Below are 13439 nucleotides of genomic sequence, written 5' to 3' on the forward strand. Positions count from 1 at the left end.
GAGTGGAGTGAGAGCTGTCAATCAGAGGAGGGGAGTGACAGCTGCCAATCAAAGGAGGGGAGTGAGAGCTGTCAATCAGAGGAGGGGAGTCAGAGCTGTCAATCAGAGGAGGGGAGTGAGAGCTGTCAATCAGAGGAGGGGAGTGAGAGCTGTCAATCAAAGGAGGGGAGTGAGAGCTGTCAATCAAAGGAGGGGAGTGAGAGCTGTCAATCAAAGGAGGGGAGTGAGAGCTGTCAAACAGAGGAGAGGAGTGAGAGCTGTCAATCAAAGGAGGGGAGTGTGAGCTGTCAATCAGAGAAGGGGAATGAGAGCTGTCAATCAAAGGAGGGGAGTGAGAGCTGTCAATCAGAGGAGGGGAGTGAGAGCTGTCAATCAGAGGAGGGGAGTGAGAGCTGTCAATCAGAGGAGGGGAGTGAGAGCTGTCAATCAGAGGAGGGGAGTGAGAGCTGTCAATCAAAGGAGGGGAGTGAGAGCTGTCAATCAAAGGAGGGGAGTGAGAGCTGTCAATCAGAGGAGGGGAGTGAGAGCTGTCAATCAAAGGAGGGGAGTGAGAGCTGTCAATCAAAGGAGGGGAGTGAGAGCTGTCAATCAAAGGAGGGGAGTGAGAGCTGTCAATCAGAGGAGGGGAGTGAGAGCTGTCAATCTGAGGAGGGGAGTGAGAGCTGTCAATCAGAGGAGGGGAGTGAGAGCTGTAAATCAAAGGAGGGGAGTGAGAGCTGTCAATCAAAGGAGGGGAGTGAGAGCTGTCAATCAGAGGAGGGGAGTGAGAGCAGTCAATCAAAGGAGGGGAGTGAGAGCTGTCAATCAGAGGAGGGGATTGAGAGCTGTCAATCAAAGGAGGGGAGTGAGAGCTGTCAATCAAAGGAGGGGAGTGAGAGCTGTCAATCAAAGGAGGGGAGTGAGAGCTGTCAATCAAAGGAGGGGAGTGAGAGCTGTCAATCAAAGGAGGGGAGTTAGATCTGTCAATCAGAGGAGGGGAGTGAGAGCTGTCAATCAGAGGAGGGGAGTTAGAGCTGTCAATCAGAGGAGGGGAGTGAGAGCTGTCAATCAAAGGAGGGGAGTGAGAGCTGTCAATCAAAGGAGGGGAGTGAAAGCTGTCAATCAAAGGAGGGGAGTGAGAGCTGTCAATCAGAGGAGGGGAGTGAGTGCTGTCAATCAATGGAGGGGCGTGAGAGCTGTCAATCAAAGGAGGGGAGTGAGAGCTGTCAATCAGAGGAGGGGAGTGAGAGCTGTCAATCAAAGGAGGGGAGTGAGAGCTGTCAATCAAAGGAGGGGAGTGAGAGCTGTCAATCAAAGGAGGGGAGTGAGAGCTGTCAATCAAAGGAGGGGAGTGAGAGCTGTCAATCAGAGGAGGTGAGTGAGAGCTGTCAATCAAAGTAGGGGAGTCAGAGCTGTCAATCAAAGGAGGGGAGAGAGAGCTGTCAATCAGAGGAGGGGAGTGACAGCTGTCAATCAAAGGAGGGGAGTGAGAGCTGTCAATCAATGGAGGGGAGTCAGAGCTGTCAATCAGAGGAGGGTAGTGAGAGCTGTCAATCAGAGGAGTGGAGTGAGAGCTGTCAATCAGAGGAGGGGAGTGACAGCTGCCAATCAAAGGAGGGGAGTGAGAGCTGTCAATCAGAGGAGGGGAGTCAGAGCTGTCAATCAGAGGAGGGGAGTGAGAGCTGTCAATCAGAGGAGGGGAGTGAGAGCTGTCAATCAAAGGAGGGGAGTGAGAGCTGTCAATCAAAGGAGGGGAGTGAGAGCTGTCAATCAAAGGAGGGGAGTGAGAGCTGTCAAACAGAGGAGAGGAGTGAGAGCTGTCAATCAAAGGAGGGGAGTGTGAGCTGTCAATCAGAGAAGGGGAATGAGAGCTGTCAATCAAAGGAGGGGAGTGAGAGCTGTCAATCAGAGGAGGGGAGTGAGAGCTGTCAATCAGAGGAGGGGAGTGAGAGCTGTCAATCAAAGGAGGGGAGTGAGTGCTGTCAATCAGAGGAGGAGAGTGAGAGCTGTCAATCAGAGGAGGGTAGTGAGAGCTGTCAATCAGAGGAGGGGAGTGAGAGCTGTCAATCAGAGGAGGGGAGCGAGAGCTGTCAATCAGAGGAGGGGAGTGAGAGCTGTCAATCAGAGGAGGGGAGTGAGAGCTGTCAATCAAAGGAGGGGAGTGAGAGCTGTCAATCAGAGGAGGGGAGTGAGAGCTGTCAATCAGAGGAGGGGAGTGAGAGCTGTCAATCAGAGGAGGGGAGTGAGAGCTGTCAATCAAAGGAGGGTAGTGAGAGCTGTCAATCAAAGGAGGGGAGTGAGAGCTGTCAATCAGAGGAGGGGAGTGAGAGCTGTCAATCAAAGGAGGGGAGTGAGAGCTGTCAATCAAAGGAGGGGAGTGAGAGCTGTCAATCAAAGGAGGGGAGTGAGAGCTGTCAATCAGAGGAGGGGAGTGAGAGCTGTCAATCAAAGGAGGGGAGTGAGAGCTGTCAATCATAGGAGGGGAGTGAGAGCTGTCAATCAGAGGAGGGGAGTGAGAGCTGTCAATCAAAGGAGGGGAGTGTGAGCTGTCAATCAAAGGAGGGGAGTGAGTGCTGTCAATCAAAGGGGGGGAGTGAGAGCTGTCAATCAAAGGAGGGGAGTGAGAGCTGTCAATCAGAGGAGGGGAGTGAGAGCTGTCAATCAGAGGAGGGGAGTGAGAGCTGTCAATCAAAGGAGGGGAGTGAGTGCTGTCAATCAGAGGAGGGGAGTGAGAGCTGTCAATCAGAGGAGGGTAGTGAGAGCTGTCAATCAGAGGAGGGGAGTGAGAGCTGTCAATCAGAGGAGGGGAGTGAGAGCTGTCAATCAGAGGAGGGGAGTGAGAGCTGTCAATCAGAGGAGGGGAGTGAGAGCTGTCAATCAAAGGAGGGGAGTGAGAGCTGTCAATCAGAGGAGGGGAGTGAGAGCTGTCAATCAGAGGAGGGGAGTGAGAGCTGTCAATCAGAGGAGGGTAGTGAGAGCTGTCAATCAAAGGAGGGTAGTGAGAGCTGTCAATCAAAGGAGGGGAGTGAGAGCTGTCAATCAGAGGAGGGGAGTGAGAGCTGTCAATCAAAGGAGGGGAGTGAGAGCTGTCAATCAAAGGAGGGGAGTGAGAGCTGTCAATCAAAGGAGGGGAGTGAGAGCTGTCAATCAGAGGAGGGGAGTGAGAGCTGTCAATCAAAGGAGGGGAGTGAGAGCTGTCAATCATAGGAGGGGAGTGAGAGCTGTCAATCAGAGGAGGGGAGTGAGAGCTGTCAATCAAAGGAGGGGAGTGTGAGCTGTCAATCAAAGGAGGGGAGTGAGTGCTGTCAATCAAAGGGGGGGAGTGAGAGCTGTCAATCAAAGGAGGGGAGTGAGAGCTGTCAATCAGATTTGGGGAGTGAGAGCTGTCAATCAAAGGAGGGGAGTGAGAGCTGTCAATCAAAGGAGGGGAGTGAGAGCTGTCAATCAAAGGAGGGGAGTGAGAGCTGTCAATCAACGGAGGGGCGTGAGAGCTGTCAATCAAAGGAGGGGAGTGAGAGCTGTCAATCAGAGGAGGGGAGTGAGAGCTGTCAATCAAAGGAGGGGAGTGAGAGCTGTCAATCAAAGGAGGGGAGTGAGAGCTGTCAATCAAAGGAGGGGAGTGAGAGCTGTCAATCAAAGGAGGGGAGTGAGAGCTGTCAATCAGAGGAGGGGAGTGAGAGTGACCATCCGGATTCTTTCCCCTCAGTCTGGTTCAGTAATAACTGAAGTCGAATACATTTTAAAGTTCAACACATCTTTAATAGCAGGGTTCTTAGTCTGCAGCATTGATTTGGACTCCTGATAGAGTCCCTCTATGCTGGCAGAGCAAGAACAAGAAACATACAGAAATCCACACGTTTTTATACAAATCAATAGGGTTGGAACATACTTAACGAGGGTCAACACCAATCATAAGCCGGGCATAGGTTGCCATGCGAGGTTACATTATTTCCGGCCAATCATAAATCGTCCATGTGCTGATCATGCTGCTGTTAGACATCAAAGGGGATAACTTCCTCACTTTCCAACTTGGAATGTTCTTCCCTGTTCCTTCTGTTCCTTATCTCCCAACCTGGAATGTCTTTCAACTTTGGCTAAGCTCGTTACCTATATTGATCTGCCATAAACATGGAGACATTCAGACCAGTCCTTGAATCACATCAAAGACTCTACATTGATAAGACCATGCAAACCTGCTGACTACGCAAACATATGGCTCAGCAGGAGGGCCAGGCCACTTGTATCAATCTCAGTTACTAACTAATTAACCCTTTCTAACCATTTTGCATTCCTCTTCTTTGCCACGTAGACATTTTAATATTTTACCGAAAACTGACCATGTAGGGATTCTCATTCCCCCCTTTTATCATATCATGATAACCAATTATTACGGTGCTCACTGGTTCTGCAGCGCAGCAACATTTAAGTAAGCAATAAACTATAAGAATTATAACAATGAATATGACTAGCCCTTGAACTAGAGAAGTCCCAATAGAACACAGACATGTTTCATCAGTACGCCTTTGTATCTTATCTGTTCTCAGGAACAGACTCCTGCTAAACATCTCTCAAGTAAGCTGCGAATGTCCTTGGTCAGCTAAACCTATTCATGTTAGTTTGAAAAGGCTAACAAGGTCAAATATCCTATGGTGCTTTATATTTTGTTTCCAGCCTAACTAGACTGAATGGTACCTTTCAGACCATTTTACACCTGTGAATTGGTGCCCTCCCCATTATATCCCTTAATCCAAATTCTCCCTACAATATCCCATTAGATGCTGTACCTCTTCTTAACCAGGTTCCCTTCGTGTTGGCCACCAGTCCGGGTGGAAGAGAGGCAGAGCATCTGATAATCCTATCAAACTATAATTGTCTTCCCTTTTACATGCACCTTACCCCAGCGGGTGCTACTCCCAGTACCATTAAGATGTGTTCTTAGTTGAAACCACAGAGACAATGGGGACATTCTCACCCAGGCTCTGTTTTACTATCTTTGCCAAACCCTTCATCCTCTGCTTACATTTATTACATGCAACGAAAATCAAGAAGCACATTACAACAAACTGCACTACGACTAATACATATGAAATTAATCTAATCCAAGGATGGATTTGTATATTCAGTCCCAAATTCCAGAGGTCATTTCACCAGGTGGTGACTTTAATTTGGTCAATGTCATGCTTAATGTTTTTATTGTCCTGTTGTAGGTTATAATAAACCTTCTGGGAGAGGCGTATCTCCATTCGCAATGCTTCCAAGTATTTAGACAACAGGGGTGTCAGATACCCAAATGTGTCCTGATATGCTTTGAAGTCCTTTCTGACATTCTCAGAAACTTGTAAGGTGGTGAGGTTATGCCGGTGTATCTCTACCAGTTCCTCGGGTCCAATCCGAACCAGGACTTCAGAAATGGAGTAGAATTCTGGACTTAAAATATCACAAGTTAGATTGGCATATTTAAACGTTTTCAAATTAGTTGTAACACAGTATTCGCCCTCTCCGGCATATGCCACTTAAGTGGGTTTTAGATCCACCTCTAGGGCCTCCATGGTACAGTTAATATCCGAATTGGTACCGGTATTATTAAACCCACACTGTGCTTCTAGGCTGTGTCCAACACTATGTGGACACACAGTGACAGCATGTCTGGTAACACATCCCTTTAATTTTGTTCCAGCCAATCAGCTTAAATCTACGTCCTCTAGTTCTTGAACCCTCTGCTAGGGGAAACAGGTACTTCCTGTCTACTTTATCTGGGCCCCTCATAATCTTGTAATTTTGTATCCATCGTGCGGATATCTTCTAAATATTGTTTCTCCCAATTTTATTGTTAACTGATGGGAACCTAACCCTGACTTTTGGAAATCCAAATTACTGTGTCCCTCTTTACTTTAATTTCAGTCCTTTTGATTGATACCAGTGTTTCCTGACTGTTTCATTAATTAGTTGGTTTCTCTATGGACCATGTGTCAGTGCCTTGTTTAAAAGGATTTCTCACTCGCCTGGACCACATTAACCATTTTCCTGTTGTGCTGTTGTCAAGTAACTGAGCCTGTCTGAGACTCATTCTTCACTGTATCTTCTTCATGTATCTCCGCATACTAGCAGCATCTCATAGGAATGAGCTTAGTGTTCTTGGATATTAACTTTCTGCTGGCCAGTCTCTTCTTCCTCATGGTATTTCCAAACATTTTCCATGGCACACATCATATGTCCTGTAGGATTCAGTCCTGTAAAAGCAACTGGTTTGTTTAAAGAGTGGTTGTAATAGCTCACCAGGCCACAGGCCTTTGTAATCATGTTCTTCATCCTGATCTCCATTTCAGATGATGGCAACATACATTTGTATCTTTTATGTCCACTGTAGCCATTCTTAGGTTTTCAGGTTATCTTATCAAAAAGATCAGTGGTGTCTAGAGTGCTTATCTCCCCCTGCATGGTCCCAATGTCAGGGTAGTGGCCAGGCTATTGAGTGTAGTTTTCTCATTATTCATTATAGGCAAGGACACAAATATCTCCACGAGAAAGCTATCAATTTACTATTCTCAACTACACTTTCCTGACTTCCACTAGATTGTATATTTATGCCAGATTGATTTTTTTTATCATGCCCAATTCAATGACTTTAGAGAAATTCCCATATCTCCCCACCTCGAGCATTCTGTCTCGGAAGACAACAAATAGGTTAAAACAAAACAAATCAAAATGTTTTCAAAAGAAGAGAATCAGGTTGATATCACCACGCTGTGACATTTGGTATCCGCTGATGTCTGCAGCTAAAGTCTTAAATCTTTAACACCACTGGATCGTTTCCTGCACCAAATTTCTCCAGCAAAGGTTGCACCGTAACTTTGTAACTACTCTTGGTAATCCTGCACCATCAACACTCACGTGGTCCCAAAAAAAAAAACCAGGGTCACCTGTTTTAAAAGAAACACAGAAAATCCATTGCGGCTCTTCTTGAGAGCCCAAGTGATTAATTTGTCAAATCATCATTTATTATTTATTTATCCAAAGGAATAATCCCTATACCCGAAACAAATTCAGAAAACAAAACAGGAGAGAGAAATTGCCTAGTTCCACTCTCTCCCTCTCTCTGAAGCACGCAGCCTGTCTGAAATAAACACTGTCTCTCCCACATACAGATGTACGCAGGGCTGCAGACTGGAATTTCTAACTCCAAGTCCTAATCTCTGTGTTTTCAAGATGTAACCACATTAAGCAGATATCATTAGCAGCCGCCTGCTAAGATACGTTATATTCCTCTTTTATTAATTTATTAATAGTTTGGGCATGTGTTTCTAGAACTGTAGCTATCCTTTGCAAATATATGGTCAGCATTTGATCCTCAGACAATTCCTTATCTGTATTTTCATTTATCTTTTAATATATCTTTAATGCGAGACCCTAAATCTCTGACCTTTTGATCTAATGTTGTCAAATCAATGGTGTTAACAACTGAGGCAAAGGCAGTTGCTATATCACTTATCACAGATCTTTACGTCTCCATATTTGCCTATCTCTTTTTACGATGTCCACCTCCATTCCATGTCGCTCTTTGTTTTAACACTTGAGTTAGGAGGTGTTGATCTAATTGTTGAGTTTTCTTAGCAGTCTCAATGCGAGTTATATAATTTGTCAGGGAAGGTCTCCCCTCTTTGGTCAGATCTTGTATTCTACTATTAATTTCAAATAAAATTGAATAGCCCCAGAACTTGTCAAAACTTCCTTATCATACTGTGGCAGGGTAAAACTGATAGGCATTTAGTACCCTGTGTCAGTACATAGCTCAAGTAATGGACTTCCAATTGTCTAACCTATGCTTCCTTTTCATATGATTTGTTTTACATTCCTTTCTAATCAATTTTTCACTGTAGCGTGAAAACTTATATCTCAGTCAATTGTAGCCTTTGGCATTTCCGAGTGATTGGGACAATTTTACTAATATAACCTATACCAATTATTACCTCATGTTCACCTGTGTTCTGGGCAAGCCTCAGACAGTTCTCAACCGACTGGGTCATTTCTATCTGTTTGAACTGCTCTTGGCATGACAGTCTGGCTTCTTGGGATGGAAGGGGTTAACATTAACTTGCTCTTGTGGTAGGAGTAACTTGATCCTTCTCCCTTTTGAGATTAAGTTCCCACCTTCAAAATTTCACTTCACACAGGTTTGACTGATTTTTTTACTTCTCACATTTGTGGATTGCTTTATACTATATTTTTGCACACTATTTTTTCACATACTTTTAGTGGATGTGATTATAATCAACGCTCCGAGCTGTTCCAGCTTTCCGACTTTTCCTATCACAATGATCCTGATAGTTTTTTAATCTATCCCGTTAATTTTTAACCTCTTTTTAAACCACAGCCAATCACAAAATAAACATTCAAAATGCCAATTTTTTGAAGATCCCATGTCTGGAATTTAACATGCCCACACTTTATAAGAACCAGAATTTAATAGGTCACTTAACCTCAATAACTCCAATTTTAATTCGGCAGTATCAGAATTAAACACACGACAAGACAGATACATTACACAAAGGAAGAAAACACGTAAGACACAGTAAGAAGGGGGCGTGGCCCACAACACCGAAAAAAAAAACACTGATCAAGACAGGCTTTTTAAAGGGACAGTACACTTAAACAACAGAACCTTTCTTTTTCGGGTCTCTGTCTTTTAAACGTTTGTCTAGTCACTTAATTCTATCCATTTTTTTTACAGTACTGTCTCCATAAAGCAATTAGTTCTTTGGCTGTGGTACCTCTGTTATTTTTCCAAATTAATTCCTGAGCCTTTTTGGCGGCATCTAAGTTTTATCAATAGTTCCTGTTTATATCCAATCACCAGGAACTTAAACCCTGACTACCCTCAGTGATATTAACCACTGACCTACCGCTTACAAGTTATTCCCTCAGTGATATTAACCACTGACCTACCTGCTCTTTCTGTGTATTCGCCAGACTGACCTGAATCTTGTAAGGACGCCACGCGAGTGTTAGCGATCGGACGATTCGTCGTCAGACTGACGGATTGGAGGAAAACCGACATAGTAAATTAAGACTACTTACATCGGGGCGCCATTTCCTTCCTCCGTGTCTGAGACAATCCGCCTCTTACTCCGCGAACTCTCGGTGAACGACCGTTAAGATCCCACCGCTGCCACCAAATGACCATCCGGATTCTTTCCCCTCAGTCTGGTTCAGTAATAACTGAAGTCGAATACATTTTAAAGTTCAACACATCTTTAATAGCAGGGTTCTTAGTCTGCAGCATTGATTTGGACTCCTGATAGAGTCCCTCTATGCTGGCAGAGCAAGAACAAGAAACATACAGAAATCCACACGTTTTTATACAAATCAATAGGGTTGGAACATACTTAACGAGGGTCAACACCAATCATAAGCCGGGCATAGGTTGCCATGCGAGGTTACATTATTTCCGGCCAATCATAAATCGTCCATGTGCTGATCATGCTGCTGTTAGACATCAAAGGGGATAACTTCCTCACTTTCCAACTTGGAATGTTCTTCCCTGTTCCTTCTGTTCCTTATCTCCCAACCTGGAATGTCTTTCAACTTTGGCTAAGCTCGTTACCTATATTGATCTGCCATAAACATGGAGACATTCAGACCAGTCCTTGAATCACATCAAAGACTCTACATTGATAAGACCATGCAAACCTGCTGACTACGCAAACATATGGCTCAGCAGGAGGGCCAGGCCACTTGTATCAATCTCAGTTACTAACTAATTAACCCTTTCTAACCATTTTGCATTCCTCTTCTTTGCCACGTAGACATTTTAATATTTTACCGAAAACTGACCATGTAGGGATTCTCAAGAGCTGTCAATCAAAGGAGGGGAGTCAGAGCTGTCAATCAAAGGAGGGGAGAGAGAGCTGTCAATCAGAGGAGGGGAGTGACAGCTGTCAATCAAAGGAGGGGAGTGAGAGCTGTCAATCAAAGGAGGGGAGTCAGAGCTGTCAATCAGAGGAGGGTAGTGAGAGCTGTCAATCAGAGGAGTGGAGTGAGAGCTGTCAATCAGAGGAGGGGAGTGACAGCTGCCAATCAAAGGAGGGGAGTGAGAGCTGTCAATCAGAGGAGGGGAGTCAGAGCTGTCAATCAGAGGAGGGGAGTGAGAGCTGTCAATCAGAGGAGGGGAGTGAGAGCTGTCAATCAAAGGAGGGGAGTGAGAGCTGTCAATCAAAGGAGGGGAGTGAGAGCTGTCAATCAAAGGAGGGGAGTGAGAGCTGTCAATCAGAGGAGGGGAGTGTGAGCTGTCAATCTGAGGAGGGGAGTGAGAGCTGTCAATCAGAGGAGGGGAGTGAGAGCTGTCAATCAAAGGAGGGGAGTGAGAGCTGTCAATCAAAGGAGGGGAGTGAGAGCTGTCAATCAGAGGAGGGGAGTGAGAGCAGTCAATCAAAGGAGGGGAGTGAGAGCTGTCAATCAGAGGAGGGGATTGAGAGCTGTCAATCAAAGGAGGGGAGTGAGAGCTGTCAATCAAAGGAGGGGAGTGAGAGCTGTCAATCAAAGGAGGGGAGTCAGAGCTGTCAATCAGAGGAGGGTAGTGAGAGCTGTCAATCAGAGGAGTGGAGTGAGAGCTGTCAATCAGAGGAGGGGAGTGACAGCTGCCAAACAAAGGAGGGGAGTGAGAGCTGTCAATCAGAGGAGGGGAGTCAGAGCTGTCAATCAGAGGAGGGGAGTGAGAGCTGTCAATCAGAGGAGGGGAGTGAGAGCTGTCAATCAAAGGAGGGGAGTGAGAGCTGTCAATCAAAGGAGGGGAGTGAGAGCTGTCAATCAAAGGAGGGGAGTGAGAGCTGTCAATCCGAGGAGGGGAGTGAGAGCTGTCAATCAAAGGAGGGGAGTGAGAGCTGTCAATCAAAGGAGGTGAGTGAGAGCTGTCAAACAGAGGAGAGGAGTGAGAGCTGTCAATGAAAGGAGGGGAGTGTGAGCTGTCAATCAGAGAAGGGGAATGAGAGCTGCCAATCAAAGGAGGGGAGTGAGAGCTGTCAATCAGAGGAGGGGAGTCAGAGCTGTCAATCAGAGGAGGGGAGTGAGAGCTGTCAATCAGAGGAGGGGAGTGAGAGCTGTCAATCAAAGGAGGGGAGTGAGAGCTGTCAATCAAAGGAGGGGAGTGAGAGCTGTCAATCAAAGGAGGGGAGTGAGAGCTGTCAAACAGAGGAGAGGAGTGAGAGCTGTCAATCAAAGGAGGGGAGTGTGAGCTGTCAATCAGAGAAGGAGAATGAGAGCTGTCAATCAAAGGAGGGGAGTGAGAGCTGTCAATCAGAGGAGGGGAGTGAGAGCTGTCAATCAGAGGAGGGGAGTGAGAGCTGTCAATCAGAGGAGGGGAGTGAGAGCTGTCAATCAGAGGAGGGGAGTGAGAGCTGTCAATCAAAGGAGGGGAGTGAGAGATGTCAATCAAAGGAGGGGAGTGAGAGCTGTCAATCATAGGAGGGGAGTGAGAGCTGTCAATCAAAGGAGGGGAGTGAGAGCTGTCAATCAAAGGAGGGGAGTGAGAGCTGTCAATCAAAGGAGGGGAGTGAGAGCTGTCAATCAGAGGAGGGGAGTGTGAGCTGTCAATCTGAGGAGGGGAGTGAGAGCTGTCAATCAGAGGAGGGGAGTGAGAGCTGTCAATCAAAGGAGGGGAGTGAGAGCTGTCAATCAAAGGAGGGGAGTGAGAGCTGTCAATCAGAGGAGGGGAGTGAGAGCAGTCAATCAAAGGAGGGGAGTGAGAGATGTCAATCAGAGGAGGGGATTGAGAGCTGTCAATCAAAGGAGGGGAGTGAGAGCTGTCAATCAAAGGAGGGGAGTGAGAGCTGTCAATCAAAGGAGGGGAGTGAGAGCTGTCAATCAAAGGAGGGGAGTGAGAGCTGTCAATCAAAGGAGGGGAGTTAGATCTGTCAATCAGAGGAGGGGAGTGAGAGCTGTCAATCAGAGGAGGGGAGTGAGAGCTGTCAATCAGAGGAGGGGAGTGAGAGCTGTCAATCAGAGGAGGGGAGTGAGAGCTGTCAATCAAAGGAGGGGAGTGAGAGCTGTCAATCAAAGGAGGGGAGTGAGAGCTGTCAAACAGAGGAGAGGAGTGAGAGCTGTCAATCAAAGGAGGGGAGTGTGAGCTGTCAATCAGAGAAGGGGAATGAGAGCTGTCAATCAAAGGAGGGGAGTGAGAGCTGTCAATCAGAGGAGGGGAGTGAGAGCTGTCAATCAGAGGAGGGGAGTGAGAGCTGTCAATCAGAGGAGGGGAGTGAGAGCTGTCAATCAGAGGAGGGGAGTGAGAGCTGTCAATCAAAGGAGGGGAGTGAGAGCTGTCAATCAAAGGAGGGGAGTGAGAGCTGTCAATCAGAGGAGGGGATTGAGAGCTGTCAATCAAAGGAGGGGAGTGAGAGCTGTCAATCAAAGGAGGGGAGTGAGAGCTGTCAATCAAAGGAGGGGAGTGAGAGCTGTCAATCAAAGGAGGGGAGTGAGAGCTGTCAATCAAAGGAGGGGAGTTAGATCTGTCAATCAGAGGAGGGGAGTGAGAGCTGTCAATCAGAGGAGGGGAGTGAGAGCTGTCAATCAGAGGAGGGGAGTGAGAGCTGTCAATCAAAGGAGGGGAGTGAGAGCTGTCAATCAAAGGAGGGGAGTGAGAGCTGTCAATCAGAGGAGGGGAGTGAGAGCTGTCAATCAGAGGAGGGGAGTGAGTGCTGTCAATCAATGGAGGGGCGTGAGAGCTGTCAATCAAAGGAGGGGAGTGAGAGCTGTCAATCAGAGGAGGGGAGTGAGAGCTGTCAATCAAAGGAGGGGAGTGAGAGCTGTCAATCAAAGGAGGGGAGTGAGAGCTGTCAATCAAAGGAGGGGAGTGAGAGCTGTCAATCAAAGAAGGGGAGTGAGAGCTGTCAATCAGAGGAGGGGAGTGAGAGCTGTCAATCAAAGTAGGGGAGTCAGAGCTCTCAATCAAAGGAGGGGAGAGAGAGCTGTCAATCAGAGGAGGGGAGTGACAGCTGTCAATCAAAGGAGGGGAGTGAGAGCTGTCAATCAATGGAGGGGAGTCAGAGCTGTCAATCAGAGGAGGGTAGTGAGAGCTGTCAATCAGAGGAGTGGAGTGAGAGCTGTCAATCAGAGGAGGGGAGTGACAGCTGCCAATCAAAGGAGGGGAGTGAGAGCTGTCAATCAGAGGAGGGGAGTCAGAGCTGTCAATCAGAGGAGGGGAGTGAGAGCTGTCAATCAGAGGAGGGGAGTGAGAGCTGTCAATCAAAGGAGGGGAGTGAGAGCTGTCAATCAAAGGAGGGGAGTGAGAGCTGTCAATCAAAGGAGGGGAGTGAGAGCTGTCAAACAGAGGAGAGGAGTGAGAGCTGTCAATCAAAGGAGGGGAGTGTGAGCTGTCAATCAGAGAAGGGGAATGAGAGCTGTCAATCAAAGGAGGGGAGTGAGAGCTGTCAATCAGAGGAGGGGAGTGAGAGCTGTCAATCAGAGGAGGG

Source organism: Heptranchias perlo, unplaced genomic scaffold (genome assembly GCF_035084215.1).
Source record: "Heptranchias perlo isolate sHepPer1 unplaced genomic scaffold, sHepPer1.hap1 HAP1_SCAFFOLD_128, whole genome shotgun sequence".
Classification (NCBI taxonomy): Eukaryota; Metazoa; Chordata; class Chondrichthyes; order Hexanchiformes; family Hexanchidae; genus Heptranchias; species Heptranchias perlo.